At 43.6% G+C, this 14,342-nt stretch overlaps 1 protein-coding gene across 12 annotated transcripts in view; it reads left to right on the plus strand.

The window, feature by feature from the left end:
• Positions 1 to 14,342, plus strand: part of ATXN7 (ataxin 7) — a 212,165-nt gene that overhangs the window by 174,224 nt on the left and 23,599 nt on the right. The gene's annotated exons all lie outside the window — the stretch shown is intronic.

Genomic DNA, 14,342 nt, shown 5'->3' on the forward strand with positions numbered 1-14,342 from the left:
AGGTGCTAAGCCCATAACAGCCAGGAAAACAAACACATGGATCCTAGAACAAATCAATCCAGAGTTTTCATACGAGGCACAAATGGCCAGGCTCAAACTATCATACTTTGGACACATGCAAAGACCCAGCTCTCTTGAGAAGTCCATAATGCTGGGAAAAGTTGAAGGAAAGAGAAGAAGAAGATGACCAGCAGCAAGGTGGATGGACTCGATAACAACAGCAATGAATACACCATGAGAGACCTTAAAGGCCAAGTTGAAGACAGATCATCCTGGAGAGAATCTATGTGGTTGCTAAAAGTCGACACCGACTTGTTGGCACTTAATCAATCAAGCAAGCAAGCAAGCCAGCCTGTAAGTGTTTTGTGAGAAGCAGCACTCTGAACTGAACCCGGAACCGAACAGGCAACCAGTGCAGTGAGCGTAAAAGAGGTGTGACATTATCAAATTTACGGCCACTCATGAAGGAGGTGGGCTGCTGCATTTTGTAATTATAGCATTTGCTCTACCAATACACACTCGGGGTGTGTGTTACTAGTTGTGTTGCAAAGAGTGAGATATCTTCTGTGATTTCAAGAAGATGTAAAATAGATGATGCTGGTAACCTGCCAGTGGATCAGATACTATTTTTAACTGTGACAAGTATTGGGATTTAGGATTTGCCAAGTGTACAGTAGTTAAGAAGGTGGAAACAGCTCGCATTTTTATTCTCCCTTCATATGAGGGTTCCGTCAGGACTAATATTGGCTCTAGCTACTTCATAAAGCATCACTGAACTTTTAAGGCCTTCAAATAGTAACTTAGCAAATCCACTCTGGGATTCTCGCCATTGTTATAAAAAGACACTTGGCACTTAGTACTTTGACCTATTTAAAAGCATAGAATTTACTAGGCCATAAAATGCAAATACTCTTGCATAGCATATAGCTTTGTAAATAGGCTAAATGGCCTATATTGGGTATGGGGGATGTTTTAATTAAGTAGTTCAAATCTGTATACGTTTGAAAAGTCACTTATTATAATGCTAATCATTACAGGTCGAGAATCCTTTATCCGGACTGCTTGGGACCAGAGGTGTTCCGCATTTCGGAATATGTTCATAAATGAGATAACTTGGGCATGAAAGGTTATTGGTTTCTTTCTTCCAACAACCCTTGAAGTTCCTTCCTGCCTTCCAGCCAAGCTCCTTCCTGCTTTTCCTCCTTCTCCTCTCACAGACCAGCTTGAGAAGCGTGTGAGTGGCAGTGCAGTCCCATTCACAAAACCAGCTTGGCTCCACCCCAAGGAGGGCTCTTCCCCTGTTTTTAGTGCCATTGCAGATGGAGCCCTGGGCGCTGCTTTGCCTCCCTGGCCCCTGTCCTGCCTACAAGTGCCCTTAAATGCCACCAGCAAAGTGCCCGTACATGTGGGAAGGAAAGAGGAGCCGAGGCTGAGGAGCAGCCGGGACACTGCCATTGCAGACGGGGCCCCGGGTGCTGCTTTGCCTTTCTGTGAGTTGCCGGTGCTGCTTAGTTTGGGGGCTTTTTGCTGCTTTGCCACTGTTAGCTGCTGAGTTGGGGCTGGGATTGGTTTGAGGGCTTTGTGAGTGGTTGAACCTACAGGTCGAGAATACAAGCGGAAAATACAAGCGGGGGTTTTGTTTTGTGTTTTGTTTTTTTGGCGTGGTGGTCAGATTTCGGAGCTTTCTGGATTTCGGGAGTCCGGATAAAGGATTCTCAACCTGTATAATAATTCTGAATTTGGATTGTATTTGTATTAGACTTTCAGTGGAGAATCTCAGAGCATTTACTAAAGTTCTGTTAGAGGGTAATTCTTTCTTGGTCTTGGATTGTAGGTGATACGTCTGTTACCAAGAAAACCTTTTGAAGCAGAGGCGGTGTACGAACATATTTGATTCTACAGTAGCTTTTGCCCACAGGTCTTGAGATTTTTACTCCTTATGATATGTAGAATACAGTACAAGATCATTACATAAGTGTACGGTTCATCTTTTAGTTGAAGTGTGTAGTTGGCAGTCTTGGGGACTTTCTTTGTTTTGGTTATTGGCTAGGTGAGTCTGAGGTGATGACTGTTGTGAAACAGGCAATGTGTTGTTCTCACTGGTGAGTCATGATATCTAGTAAGATTTCAGTTAATTGTGGACAGGGTGGTTTACAGCTGCAGAAGATGGAATGAATTACCTGTATAGTAATTTTAACCATGTTAAATAAATATGAATTATTATTCTTTATGCCTCTGTCTACTTGGTGTGTTTAGCCCAACCATATTATTAAGCATTAATTGTTTTCAGCATGAACATGTTGTAAATAAACAATGCCCATGGGATTATTTCATTATACTCTGGATGAAGTGGCAAACATAGGACATAGGTCTTCAACCAGTGAAGCACTGAGTACCAGTGTGAAATGGTTTGTATCAAATGGGCAGCAGCATTTTCATTTGAACATAGTCCAATGGTAGGTGTTTTTTCTTTTGCCATTTGTGCAATTTTTAGTGCAATCCCTAATGTAACATTTTTTTCTTACTTTTAATGGATAGTTTGTTAATTTTGTGGTATAGTTGTTAAAAGGTTTGCCCACAGATGTATGTACTGCTGAAGCCTAGTGTACGGGCTACACTGCAGTTGTGGATGTCAAGCCTTATGTTCATTTTCTCTAGTGAAAAGCTCCTGCGTAGCAAGCCTGGGAAAGCTCTGGCCCTCTGACCACTTTAGGGCGCTGCTGTCAGAATAAATACTTCTGGACTAGAAGGTTAAAAGGAGTGTGGGAGTGTGTGTGTGTGTGTGTGTGTGTGTGTGTGTGTGTGTGTGTGTGTGTGTAAGGTTTCATATAGTATTTGATGGCATCATTAACTTAATCAGCAGAAATTACAGACATTCGAACCTTCCCATTTGGTTTTGGTACAACTAACATGCTTGTACATGAATCTTTTGGAATGTCCATGTTTGAGAACTCTCATCTGCTCCAAATATTCATTCATTCTTTACTTTGGACAATAGGGTAGAGAGACCAAGTGTTGACAGAATGGCTTTGCATTTAAGGTCAAATTGATTGTCAAATTAATATATTGATTAGGGGTGTGCACAAACCATGGTACGAGCACTTGTTCAATGTGGGGAGTGTGAGCTTTAAGAAAGAGGAGAGCAGGTCCTTACCTGCTCTCCACTGCCTCATGCAGCTTCTTTCTGGGGCAGTGCTTGGCCCAAGTGCCCCTATGCTCATGGTGTCCGTGCATGCATGTGCACCATTTGCATGGTAAGCATGTGCATGCTGGCACCGCATGGGTGGTACTTGGGCCAAGCGCTGCGCTAGCAGGAAGCTGCATGGTAAGGACCTGCTCTCCTCTTTCTTAAAGCTGCCACTCCCATTCCCACGTCGAACTGATTCTCGGGCTGTGGTTTGTACACACCCCTAACATTGAAAGTCACTCTCTAGTATAGAAAGGTTTTGGAACAGTTTCGGAAATCTTCTTTTAATGACAGTTTCCTAGCCTACAATATCGCTAGCAGACCTTGAGATGTACTGTATTTACCTGAATAGAAGGCAACTCTGAATTTAAGATGATGCCTTAAAAGATAGAGGCTACATATAGGTTATACCTTCCTTTACCCAAAAGAAAGAGGACCCTGAATTCAAAACAGTCTGCCTATATTTAAGAAGTAATGGGGTGCGGGGGAGCTCGGCTTGCATTTGGGTATATAGGGTAGTATATTTCCCTAGCTGTATGGTGGCATAAAATTTGCCTCTCACCCTTGGCATGGATAGTTCTAGACCTTTTTTCTTACTGAGTTTTTGAAGTTTTGGTGCCTTCACCCTCCTGTACAGTAAGGCTGGGATCTGATGACATATCTTCCTGTATCTCTTTTAAATTTAGCTTGGTGATCTCCCACAGTAATTGTGGTAGCCCATAGTGGCTCATTTTGGCTATTTCTTCCAACTGCTTCCAGGTAAGCCATGTTTATATCACTGGGGTGGTGATCTTGGGAAAATCTTTGCCACTTGGTTTTTGGACTGGCATACTGCAGCTATGCCCCCTTTCCCCACATTTCCTATATATTGTGTCTCAAGCTGGATACTGCTGTGCAGTGTTCTCTCTCTAATTTTTTATATCTGTTTGTGGAATGGGTTTTGTTCTGGGTGGCAGTATCAAGGCAGTATGCGCACACATGTATTCAGTGTGGGACCTTCCTGATTCAACCTGAGCGGGATCTAAAATTAACTGAGTGGACATCAAAAACCGTGTGAGCGCACACACATGCGCATGCCTTAGAGGAACACTGCTCCTGTGAGATGACTGGTCACACCACTGGCAAATTCTGCATCTCTTTGCTCACTTCCTTTGTTCTCTGTCTAGGTGTTTGTGAGTTTCTGGAAGTCTGAATATGTAGTTCTCTCTTAGGTTTTCTTCCTCAAAAAAATGATAGCTAAAACTGCGGCCTCCTGTATAAAGTTGTGCCTTAGGAGAGCCTCTTGTTGCTTTATATAAAAGCTCCGTTGGCTCTATCTAGTGTAAGATTAGGGTCATTCATGTCAGAGAGGTGGCTATCTTGGATCCCTAATACCAGCCTGTCTTACTGCCTCACTCATTTCCTCATATCCATAATATTGGATTACAAGGGCACACACGTCTGTAATAAAGTCAGATACTGATTATCCTTGTGCTTGCTTGTGAGGGTGAAATTGGGCTTTTCAAAAATTATATTATGGTAAGGAGTGGTTATCTAACTACTCTTTTACTATTTTGAACTGGACTTCCCTGAGTCCCCTATAGAGGATGGTTCCTCTATATCTGTTGCTAGGCCCATTGTATATAAGAGGATGTTGAATTGCTTATGCAGGTCAGAGATTTGGGAGAAGCTATGGCAACTGAGTGGCCAGCATTCAGGAAAATGAAATTCTGCTGAGGGTACTACTTGGAAACAGGGTGAAGGTAGCGTGGCTATGGCTGCATGCAAACCAAGTACTTTCACCTTGTTTGGTGTTATCTTTAGTTCTCTGTAGTCTGAGCTCTCTCAGCTCTTGGATTTTTTTGTCTGGCATTACACCTATAATATGCAGATTGTGGCTACAAGTGCTAAACCTCCAAGGGTTCCTTGAACTTCTGTCTGTGTTCCCCTGACCATTTTGTCAGGCTTTCTGAATCCGCGAATGAATGAATGACGAATATTTATATCCCGCTTTTCAATAAAAGTTCCCAAAGCGGTTTACATTGATATAAATAAATGGCTCCCTGTCCCCAAAGGGCTCACAATCTAAAAATAAATAAATAAGGTTGACATAAGCAACAGCCACTGGAGGGATGCTGTGCTGGGGCTGGATAGGACCAGTTGCTCTCCCTCTGCTCAATAAAGAGAGAATCACCATTTTAAATAGGTGCCTCTTTGCTCAGTTAGCAGATTATTCCAGTAATCTCTATTCTGATACCGTGTAAAATAATGAGTCTGGATACCATGCTGAGGTAAAAATGGAACTAACTGATTCTTCCATCCAACTATAGGCTCCTTACATATTGCCACCTAGTGCCTACACAAGTAACACCACAACAGCAGCAAGATCACAGAATTGTTGGTGGCTATGTTAGTCTATTAAAAGAAAAATCTGCAACCCCAAATAGATAATGCTTTTATTAGGACCCACCAACAAGTAACAGAACATCCGAATGCAGTTGAGAAGGTTTGGATGAGCCTCTGAAGTATGTTTAAAGTCACACACAAGGTGGAAGTTTTATTCAGTCCAGTCTTCAGTGCTTGAAAGTCAGTATTTGAAACTCAGAGGCTCCTTCCATGGCAGTGATCAGGAAAAAGCAGAGGAGCAAGATAGACTTTCTATTGCCAAAACAGGGGATGAATTTAGGTGTTGCACTAGGCGGAAAGTTAATTGAATCAAATTGGGCGTGTTCAGTCCTCAAAGGTTGGGTCCCAGCACTCATAAGGGGCACTTTTGAACTGAGGAAAATAATATTTTATCAACAGATGAGGAGGATGATAAAACCCTCTACATTGCATCTTTAGATTTTATAAACTGCAGACTGTTGAAGTATCTCCGTGTCCCTTTTACTTCTCCATACCCATTTTCTTATCTAGTTCGATAAAGAGCTGTGTAAGGGTTGAAAGCTCACTGTTTGATGCTTTGTTACCCTTTGGCTGGTCCTAATAGCATCACCACCTACTTGGGCTTGTAGATTATTGAGGTTTGTTTTTAAATTATTTAACATGCAGCATTTTATAGGAGAGAACTCCTTTCATATTGGAAAGTGTGGTCAATCTTCCTGCTAGCTATATCCAGCCATTTACGATAGTTCAGATGGTATTTACCTCCAATAGGCAAATCTGTGAGATTGGCTTATTAGTAATAAAAGTTGAAAGCATAAATTTGGGCATCTTGGTACATTTTTGTTTGCTTATATTTAGCCTTCATGGTTCAAACCAAAGCACACTCTTTTATAACCATTATGACCATTTGTGTGGAGCTTTTGGCTCAACACTTATCAGAGGATTCTGCTGTAATTGGTCTAGTCAGGTTATGAAAGGAAAGAGGGGAGGAGGAGACAAATATTGCTCATAGAATAATTACAGTACCCAATGGAAGTCTTAAGTGTATTTTGGACCTAAGAGTTAAGTAATGGCAAAAATAGTCACTGCCAAACATAAAGGGAGTGGCAAAGTAAAGTGCTGTCGAGTCGGTGTCGACTCCTGGCGACCACAGAGCCATAGGTCAGGAAAACTTGTGCTAGTGTTCAGTTATAGGTAATTCTAGACTAGCCAGAAATACCTAGAGGATCCTCAAGCAGCTTAGCTTGCTAGTGTCGTAACAGCATTGTATTTTTACAGTCATATTGCTAGATCACCTTTCATAATTCTACACATTTTATTAAGGTAATAGTTGATAAAATTTGAAATCCAACCTCTTAAAAAAAAAAATCTAGTTCTTGCAGCTACAGAAAAAGCAACAAATCTTGTGACAGTGGTGTATACCCTAAAGAACTGGATGCTGACAGGCAATTAAAATGGTTCCTGGTTTTATTTTATTTTATTTCAATTTTAAAGAAACGTCGTGATTTTTTATGGTTAACACTGTTACCAGGTTTCCTCTGAAGTGTGGTAGTTACTACCCTTCGTGACTATGCTTTGGCTTATTGTGGGGAATTTAACTCAGTTCACTGCAATCCTACATAAGTCTTAAATGTTTCTATGTGCAACCCCTGCCAACTTGGTAAAGAAGCACCTTTTAACGTGGTGATTTTCTTTATTTAGCAGGGGGAGAGTAACTGGCCGTACCCACCACCACCACAGTACCTCCAGTGACTGTTGCTGGTGTCTATCTTATGTTTCTTTTTAGATTGTGAGCCCTTTGGGAACAGGGATCCATCTTATTTATTTGTTATTTCTCTGTGTAAACCGCCATAAGCCACTTTTGGAAGGGCAGTATAGAAATTGAATGAATGAATGAATAAATAAATAAATAAATAAATACAGCCAAATTATAAATTTAAAGTACCAGGAAAGCTGACCTTGGATAGGATAACCTGTATTAGAGCACTCAGAAGGGCGCAATAGAGTACAGACACGTTCCTTAAAAGTAAGGTTACATTTTATTGAAGAGCAAAGATTTACAGTAAAGGCAATGGTTAGCACCTCAGCAAGGTTGCTGGTAATTAGAGACATAAGTTTGGGTGGGGTATAAATTAGAGACATAAGACGTAAGTTTGGGCAGTGTATAAATTTGATAGATAGATAGATAGATAGATAGATAGATAGATAGATAGATAGATAGAATCTTCCCTTAAGGGGTTAATGGTCTGAGAAAGACACTGAATGGCCTCCAATACACACTTATAGGTTAGCGCTGAAGTATGGGGACACAGTTGTGGGCACTAGGAAATGGGAAAGAGAGAAAAGTTGTGATTAGAGAAAGAGGTCTATAACTACTTGTCTAGGTTGATGGGACATACATTCCAGCGGTTGCAGTTATAATTCCTCCAATCTGGGGTGGCAAGAGGGGGTTATAGCTTCAAAGTAGCCTGATACTGGTTGTGTCCATTGTTCTGCGGACGGGGATAGTTTTTAGATAAAGGTGTTGACAATGGCTGGGCATTATCCTTTCGTAAGAACAGCCCTGCTGGATCAAGCCCAAGGCCTGTCTAGTCCAGCATCCTGTTTCCCACAGTGGCCCACCAGGTGCCTCTGAGAAACCCACAGGCAAGAGGTGAGGGCATGCCCTCACTCTTGCTGTTGCTCTCCTGCAGCTGGTACTCAGAGTAATTTTCCCTCTGAGGCTAGGGGTAGCCTATAAGCCACCAAACTAGTAGCCATTGATAGACTTGTCCTCCATGAATTTGTCCAAGCCCCTTTTCAAGCCATCCAAGCTAATGACCATCACCACATCCCATGGCAGAGAATTTCATAGATTATGTGCTATGTGAAAAAGTACTTCCTTTTGTGATCCCACTGAATGACGTGGGGGCAAATAAGAAAACCTGACCAAAATTACTCTTAGTGATTTGGAGGAGGGTTCTTCAGGTGGGCAGGCACCTAAAGGCACAGCGGGGAAATGACTTGACTAGCAAGCCAGAAGTTGTCGGTTCAAATCCCCACTGGTATGTTTCCCAGACTTTGGGAAGCAATACATCAGGCAATAATGATAAAGGAAGATGCTGCAAGGCATTATCTCATACTGTGTGGGAGGAGGCAATGGTGAACCCTCCTCTACTCTACCAAAGACAACCACAGGGCTCTGTGGTCACCAGGAGTCAACACCGACTCAACAGCACACTTTACCTTTCATCAGATGGAGGCTTCTTCATTAATATAATCATTGCAGACAGCCAAGAGTAAGTCTCCGGATGCACTGGGATGCAAAAGGAACAGGTGGGCATGGCAGCAACACTATTAGTAGCTGCTTCTCTTTTTTTTAAGCGGGGGGGGGGCAGTGGCACAACAGAGGTGCAAGACTCACTTTTTCTGAGAAAACATAGTTCAGTTCAAACAGTTTTGTTTGCCTTTAATGGTCAGAGCGACTTGTAGTTCTTGTAGTTGAATTGTGGCTCTCCCACCACCACCCCGTTTTTTGTTTTGTTTTTTTGTTAGCTATGTTCTTATGGTTTCATTGTGATTCTGAATTATGGAGATTGTAGGTATGCTCTTCTGTAATAAAATTGGTAACCAATGTTGTGTTTTGCTTTGAAATTAGGGAATTTGATAAGATTCCAGCACTTTGATGAAAGCAGTAAACTATGTGCCTTCATTTATCTGCCTTAGGGCTGGTTCGTGTATGTTTCTCACTTAATGCCTGCAATATCGAGCAATGACCTGTTCATGTGAATTGGCAATCCTAGAGAGAACTTTAATATTAAATACAGTGCTTTTCTAGGGCTTTAGTTCACACATACCTGCATATAGATGTCTCTCAGACTGTTTGACATTGCAACAATATTTAATTGACCACTGGTTACAAGTAACAGCAACATCCTACTCTTCTCATAACTGCTGCTACTACTACTACTCTTATGACAATTTATATGCTGCTTTTCAACAAAGGTTCTCAACGCAGTTTACATAGGTAGCTCCAGGTTCCCCTTACAGCTCAATCAGTGTTCCCTTTAACAGGGATTCCCAGATGTTATTGACTACAACTCCCAGAATTACCAGCCACAGTGGCTTTTGCTTGGGGATTATGGGACTTGTAGTCCACAACATCTGGGAATATCTGTTAGAGGGAACACTGAGCTCAGCTCATTATGGCCATCTGTGGTTGGCCCTAAATGGGGATTACTGTCAAGGAGTGGGGGGCCATCGACTGTCTCCACCTTACCATTTTCCAGGCTACTTCCCACTGCAAGGCAATCCCCACATCCATTTCCCCCTGGGACCTCCACCTGGCACTTCTTAAGGACAATAGAAGTCTAGCCGTATCCCCTAGTTCTGTTGGAGCCAGACAGAGCAGTGCACTGGCCCTGCATAGATGATCCCAAAGACCATCAAATGGAATCCACGGTAGCCCGCTGTGACCATTTTGCAGATAAAATTGCTCATATTCGTTTTGACTTGCATGCTAAGATTTTTGTGGCACCGGAACTGAATGTAGCCAATGCACCATCTGGTCTTGTTATATTGGATAGTTTTCAGACTGTGTTGCCTGAAGAGGTGGACAGGCTGCCTGGAAGGTTGAGGCCTATCATGTGTGTCCTCGATCCTTGCTTTTCATGGTTGGTGAAGGCTTCTAGGGATGGACTAGGTCCTTGGGTGGCGGGGGTGGTGAATGGTCATGCCCCTCTAGGTCATGGGGTGGTCCCCCCTTGCCTGAAGGAGGCAGCCATTAGGCCTCTCCTTAAAAAGCCCTCATTGGACCCAGGTGACTTCTGAAGCTTCAGCTGGTCCAGAATGCTGCTGCAAGGATGCTTGTGGGTACAAGTTGTTCCATGAGTATCACACCCATCCTTCAGCAGCATCATTGGTTACCTGTCTGCTTCTGGGCTAGATTCAAGGTGCTGGTCTTGACCTTTAAAGCTCTACACGACTTGGGGCTGGGGTACCTGTTGGACCGCATTTGCCCATATGAGTCTGCCAGGGCCCTCCATTCATTGTCTCAGGCCCTGCTCATAACAGAAATCTGGTTTGCAGGGACTAGAGACGGCCTTTTCAGTTGTGGCCCCTCGGCTTTGGATTGTCGGAGGCTTTTTAATGCTCCATCTTTGGTTATATCTGGTAGGTTCTTTAGTTTTTAGTTTTTATAACTTTTCAGTTTTTAGCTTTTAAAATAACTTTTAATTTGAACTTGATCCTGATTGTGGTTTTTAACCTGACTTTTAACTTGTTTATTCAATTTGGTTAACTTTATTACTTTTATTGTATATTGTATCTATTTTATTGTGAGCTGCCCCGAGCAGTAGTGTTTTGCTGGAGTTTTGCTGCCCTCACAGCTCCTGGGGCTTCCTATTCCTGCCTGCCCAGACTGTGCCCCCCTCTGTCTTGGACAGTTGTTGCTTTATCCAATGCATGGATAAACCCAGGGTTCACTGGGTATTTGGGTGCAGAAAGACAGCATAGAAGTCAAGAATAGTGTCCTGCAAACTCATTTCAGTTGCAGTCAGAGAGCAGCATCCAGACCAAGTTACTCAGAAGCTACTCTATAGGACTATTTAACTTAGGACCTCAAAAATATAGGACTTCAAAACGATGTTATATATACTGATATCTTTCAGGCTAGACTTCTGTAATGTGCTGTATGTTGGGCTGCCTTTTGTATGTAGTTTGGAAACTGCAATTGGTACAGAATGCAGCAGCCAGATTGGTCTCTGAGCTGTCCCGAAAAGACTATATACCACCAATTTTTTTAAAAAGCTGCATTGGATGCCAATATGTTCCCGAGCAAAGCACAAAGTGCTGGTTATTACCTATAAAAACCTGAATGGGTTGGGTCCAGGGTATTTAAGAGAGTGCCTACTTTGTCATGAACCCTGCCGCTTACTGAGATCACATAGGCAGGTTTGGTTTCAACTGTCACCAGTTGCTACCACCTTCTCTGTGACTGCCCCAGGACTTTGGAATGTGCTCCCTGTCAATATAAGAGCTCCTCCATTGCTGGCTGCCTCGACAAAAGACACACTTGTTTTCTCAGGCCTTTTGCTAAAACTATTTTTAAAAATGTTTTTGTTCATAGAATTTTAAAGAATAGTTTTAATTGTTTTTATTGAGTTTTATTTATTTTTTGAGCTGTGTACACCGCCTTCAGATTAAGGTGTTAGGCAGTTTATAAATATAATAAATAAATGTCAATAGGACTGCTCAGGAGTAATTTAATCTATGTTGGCCATAGTGTTTCACACAGATTAATCTTTTCAACAAGGTTAAGTCAGTATTGCAGGTTACTAACCATTTAGTGTGTGGTGTGCTAACTTCTAAATGAAGAAGTAACACTAGTAAGAAGCTTACAGTTACTAACTGGAGAATTTAGAATTTTTTGTTTGTTTCAGAGGGGACTTTGAACCATATTATTGTCCTTTATAATGAATGAAATGTTACTTAGAAAAGTCACCAAGGAACACAGTATGTTGAAATGCTTGTGACATATATTGAAAATTTAGAACAACAAAGGATTTATAGTACAGCGGTTTGTGAATATTGGAGTATTTGGGATGTTTTGAGATATTTATTATCATAATCCTGGAATTTTGTTTTAGATACAAATATGCAAAATTGTTAGATTTTATACTTGTGTTTTAAATGTGTTATAAGAACACCTGGTTATTTATGTGGAACATTATTTATTTGGGTTTTAATCTTTATATACAGCTATACACTGATAATTATTAGCCAATAAATACATTTGATGAATGTAACTTTTTACTCCTGTGCTTCCTAGACTTACAGGTTGTTGTACCCCAACCTGTAATAGAGGGATGTGGGAGACTGGCTGAGGCTGCTAGTGGCTTGGGCAAAGCACCTACTAAACTTGTAGTTGACTTGAACCAGGGATGACCATGCTCATCACTCCTCGCTCTTTTAGCCACTACTCTATAGCAGCTCTCTGCTTTTAGGCAAACAAACAGGGCTTATTTCTAATGCTCGATGAAAACAATGTTAGCTTGGGCTCAGGATTTCATGGCTTCCATGGCAACCATGGGCCTGTCTCAATTGGTATCGGGCCCTACCCACGTGGCGGGACACACTCTGGATCTGGTTTTTGCCGACCGGGAAATAAATGATCTGGAGGTGGGGGAATTTGAGACCACTCCCTTGTCATGGACAGATCATCACCTGGTGGGGTTTAGTTTGACTGCTCCGTCTGCCCTCTGCAGGGGTGGTGGGCCGATTAAGATGGTCCGCCCCCGGAGGCTTATGGATCCGCTTGGATTCCAGACGGCCCTCGGGGAGTTTCCAGTGTCCAGAGCTGGTGACCCTGTCGACGCCTTGGTTGATCTCTGGAATGGAGAGATGGCCCGGGCTGTTGACACGGTTGCCCCCAAGCGCCCTCTCCGGCTTAGTGGAGCCCGTTCCGCTCCTTGGTTTTCCTCGGAGCTTAGGGTGATGAAGCAACTCGGACGACGGCTGGAGCGACGCTGGAGGAAGAGTCGTCACGAATCCGATCGAACACGGGCTAGAACCCATTTTAGGGACTACGCCGTGGCGGTGGGGGCGGCGAAGAAACGTTTTTTCTCCGCCTCCATTGCGTCTGCTCAGTGCAGGCAAACAGAGCTGTTTCGTGTGGTGAAAACCTTGCTCCACACATCCCCCCGGGCAATGGGGGAGGAGCCATCTACAGCTCTTTGTGATCGGTTTGCCTGTCACTTTTCAGATAAAGTCGCTTGCATCCGTGCTGACCTGGACTCCAGAGTTTTGGCAGTTCCGGCAGACGTGCCTTTGGCACCATCTGGTCCCGTTGTGTTGGATTCTTTTCGGTTGGTGCGGCCTGAGGATGTGGACAAGATCCTGGGCAGTGTGCGGGCGACTTCGTGCGCTCTTGACCCTTGCCCTTCATGGCTAATAAAAGCTGCCAGGGAGGGGACCGGCAGATGGCTGGAGGTGATGGTTAATGCTTCATTAAGGGAGGGCAGGATGCCATCGTGCCTTAAGGAGGCGGTGGTAAGACCTCTATTAAAAAAGCCCTTCCTTGATCCCTCCAGCCTGGACAACTATAGACCTGTGTCTAACCTGCCCTTTTTGGGCAAGGTGATGGAGCGTGTGGTGGCGTCCCAGCTGCAGAGGGTCTTGGATGATACGGATTATCTGGACCCTTTTCAGTCTGGCTTCCGCCCCAGGTATGGGACTGAGACTGCCTTGGTCGCTCTAGTGGATGACCTACGCCGGGAACTAGACAGGGGGAGTGCGTCCCTGTTGGTTCTGCTGGACCTCTCGGCGGCGTTCGATACCATCGACCATGGTATCCTTCTGGGCCGCCTCTCGAGTATGGGAATCGGAGGTACTGCGTTGCAGTGCTTCCGGTCCTTTCTTGAGGGGAGGGTCCAGAAGGTGGTGCTGGGGGACTACTGCTCGGCCCCGTGGCCGTTGGCCTGTGGGGTCCCGCAGGGTTCGGTCTTGTCCCCCATGCTGTTTAACATCTACATGAAGCCGCTGGGAGAGGTCATCCGGGGATTTGGACTGAGTTGTCAGCAATATGCGGATGACACTCAGCTCTATCTCTCCTTGTCATCTGATCCTAGGGAGGCGGTGGATGTCCTGAACCGGGGACTGGAGGCCGTGATGGGTTGGATGTGGGCTAACAAACTGAAATTGAATCCGGATAAGACGGAGGTGCTGTTGGTCAGTAGGAGAGCCAATCGGGATGTGGAGATTTTACCAGTTCTGGATGGGGTTGCACTCCCCTTGAAGGAACAAGTACGCAGCT

This window comes from Hemicordylus capensis, chromosome 2 (genome assembly GCF_027244095.1).
Source record: "Hemicordylus capensis ecotype Gifberg chromosome 2, rHemCap1.1.pri, whole genome shotgun sequence".
In the NCBI taxonomy this organism is placed as follows: Eukaryota; Metazoa; Chordata; class Lepidosauria; order Squamata; family Cordylidae; genus Hemicordylus; species Hemicordylus capensis.